We start from the raw sequence: 3,434 nt of genomic DNA on the forward strand, positions 1-3,434 counted from the left end.
CCCTCAGCCTTTCCTCATAAGACCTTCCCTCCATACCAGGCAACATCCTGGTAAATCTCCTCTGCACCCTTTCCAATGCTTCCACATCCTTCCTATAATGCGGCGACCAGAACTGTACGCAATACTCCAAGTGCGGCCGCACCAGAGTTTTGTACAGCTGCAACATGACCTCATGGCTCCGAAACTCAATCCCTCTACCAATAAAACCTAACATACAGTACGCCTTCTTAACAACGCTATCAACCTGGGTGGCAACTTTCAGTGATCTATGCACATGGACACCGAGATCTTTCTGCTCATCCACACTACCGAGAATCTTACCATTAGCCCAGTACTCTGTATTCCTGTTACTCCTTCCAAAGTGAATCACCTCACACTTTTCCGCATTAAACTCCATTTGCCACCTCTCAGCCCAGCTCTGCAGCTTATCTATGTCCCTCTGTAACCTGCAACATCCTTCCACACTATCCACAACTCCACCGACTTTGGTGTCATCCGCAAATTTACTAACCCATCCTTCTACGCCCTCATCCAGGTCATTTATAAAAATGACAAACAGCAGTGGCCCCAAAACAGATCCTTGTGGTACACCACTGGTAACTGAACTCCAGGATGAACATTTCCCATCAACCACCACCCTCTGTCTTCTTACAGCTAGCCAATTTCTGATCCAAACCGCTAAATCACCCTCAATCCCATGCCTCCGTATTTTCTGCAATAGCCTACCATGGGGAACCTTACCAAACGCTTTACTGAAATCCAAATACACCACATCAACCGCTTTACCCTCATCCACCTGTTTGGTCACCTTCTCGAAGAACTCAATAAGGTTTGTGAGGCACGACCTACCTTTCACAAAACCGTGTTGACTATCCCTAATCAAATTATTCCTTTCTAGATGGTTATAAATCTTATCTCTTATAATCCTTTCCAACACTTTACCGACAACCGAAGTAAGGCTCACTGGTCTATAAATTCTCTTTTCCTATTTACTAAACTCTTTGTAACTTTGTAAGCAACTAAGAAACTTCTTTTAACCTTCTCTGTTACAGTTCATGGTTCTGAGTATCTCATAATAACTATATTTTACCATCACGAAACTAAGCAAAGTACTCCATGGCCTTTCAACAATAAACAGTTACAGCAGCAGTACTCCAGCAGTGGCTTCATCATTGTTTTGTGCATATCTATTGCAAGTTACTTTGACCTTATGCTATGTAAAATTGAAATGTTGATCTTTTCGTTGCTACTTATAGTCCAAATGTTGTCCCATTATTTCAAGTGTGTTGGAGAATTTTTAATGTATAGGTTCTGAGCTTATATGGTTAACCGTAGATAAAGTTTAAAAAGTGATAACTATTGAGGTAACTTCTAGCTCTGCAACTTCCTCCAGATTCAAGTCAGTTTTTGTGATTGACTATTTCCTCATGCTCCCTCAAGAATCCTGTTATGCTAATGTTTATATTAATGACCAGTGAAAGTTTTAATTTTGAACATGCTTTACATGGCTGTAGGCTGACTTGTTAATTGTATATAAAGTTTGTAAATTTAAATTGTTATAAGTAAAATTTATCAGGATTTATTGAAATCTGTTCTTTTTAGGGCTGAACTTAGAAAAGGGTAATGGGAATGTGGCATTGAAATTCTACATACGGAGTACCAAAGTAAAAATGGAAAATTTCACATGAACTTGAAAGAGGAAGATCAATTAAACCAGTGCCCCTTTTTTTCTAACCTCTAACCTGGCAGAATTGCAAGTACAAGAATGATGGCTGCTGCTCACCCAGTAGTTTCTGGCTTACTGCCGCTGTTGGAAACCTTGGAAGATATATCTGTTTCATCCACAGAGCAAGTGGATGCTTACCTTACAATTGCCAGGTCAGTATATAAAACACTTCTGCGATATCAAGTAATAGGCTCATTGCTGCCTTACTCAGCACGTTCAGAAGAGATGATATACAAAATCTCTGCAAATAGTTTGCTGTATTTACACCAATTTCTTTGAGATTGAAAGGATTTGATGACACTAAACAGAACATTAAGAATATCAGATTAATTGTTTCATTCAAAAAATGTGTATATAGATACATTGTAATTTGCCAACCAGTTAACAACCAAGTCACACAGTATGTTATTCTTTCAGTGGATGTGGATGTTGCTGACTAGGCCAGTATTTATTGTTCATTCATAATGCTACTTGAAGGTAGCAGTAAACCGCTTCTTGAATCACTGCAGTCCATATGGTCTTGGTGCACCAATAGTACTGTTGAGAAGGAAGTTCCAGGATTTTGACCCAGTGACACTGAAGGAATGGTGACATGGTTCCAATCAGGATAGTTTGTGGCTTGGAGGAAAACTTGCAGGTGGGGATGATTCCATCCATCTACCATCTTTGGCCTTTTGGGTGACAAAGGTTGCAGAATCGTGAGTTCATCCACTAAAATTAATTCCACAATGACAAGAAACCTACATCAAAAGGAATGTTTTTAAGGTAAAGTTTTACCCAGACCCCAAAACATTTTATGCATCGCAGAAAGGCATTTTAATGCAACTTTTTGTTTGAAAGAGAAGCACGTTGGCTTTTGGTTTAGAGTTCACTTTGGCTGGAAGTAATCACCTCTTCCCTTTGAGTTCAGGAACTCTAAAGCAAATGAGTTTGGATGCTGGTGGTTGAGTAATTGTAACATAGTCTGGATGGGAGTGATTTCCGATGGTCCATGGCATCCTTCATCTACGAAGATGATGCTGGATTTGCGAGTATCCCACGGCTGCTGATTCAAATTAAATATTTAATGTATTTGTTTCCAAATCTAAACCACTCCTGTACATGTTAATTAACTGGCTGTATCTATTCTGTATTATAGTCGTCTGAGTGGAGAGGATGGGAAAGAATTTGCAACTGCAGTTGGCAAACAGTTTACTCGCCTCTGTGAAGTGTTCAAAGTAAGTTATTTTTGCTGATATGTATTGAGGTGAAATGGTCAGAACAATTTTAGTTTCTCATTATTTGTTCATGATGAAATTGTTGAAGCTGTATTCTGTCAAATACAAATTAACGTTTTATTTGGAGAGTATCTTTCTTGCTATCTTGTCAAGGTCATGATTTGCATTCTGTATCTTAGATTATGACTATAGGAAGTTCACTGTCAGTCATTTATTTCTGGATTTGTCATGCTATCCTGAGTGGAGGTACCTTGTGGAAAGGAACTTTGTAGGGAGAAGAATCATAAGACTATATGTAATTGCTTTCTGGTGACTAAATGGAAAAAACACCTTTTGAGAGTCTGGGGAGAACTGAACAATTAATATTCTTCTTGCTGACATAGAATTTTAAAGTTGTGTTTCGAAAATCTTTATGCCCAGAGATTTTGACTGCTTTATTCAAGTGTTTCAAGGTCTTTTAAAAATAAAAAGTTGATGCCTTGCCACTGTTA

General features: G+C 38.8%; 1 long non-coding RNA gene across 1 annotated transcript in view; it reads left to right on the top strand.

Moving 5' to 3' along the window:
• LOC125482159 overlaps positions 1 to 2,943 on the top strand; it is a 3,429-nt gene extending 486 nt beyond the window's left edge. The window contains exons 2-3 of the long non-coding RNA XR_007261568.1: positions 1,750 to 1,878; positions 2,865 to 2,943. This is a non-coding gene — a long non-coding RNA (uncharacterized LOC125482159). The remainder of the gene's footprint in view (positions 1 to 1,749; positions 1,879 to 2,864) is intronic.
• The last annotated feature ends 491 nt before the right edge of the window (positions 2,944 to 3,434 follow it).

This window comes from Rhincodon typus, unplaced genomic scaffold (assembly GCF_021869965.1).
Source record: "Rhincodon typus isolate 14 unplaced genomic scaffold, sRhiTyp1.1 hic_rhity00006503, whole genome shotgun sequence".
Taxonomy (NCBI): domain Eukaryota; kingdom Metazoa; phylum Chordata; class Chondrichthyes; order Orectolobiformes; family Rhincodontidae; genus Rhincodon; species Rhincodon typus.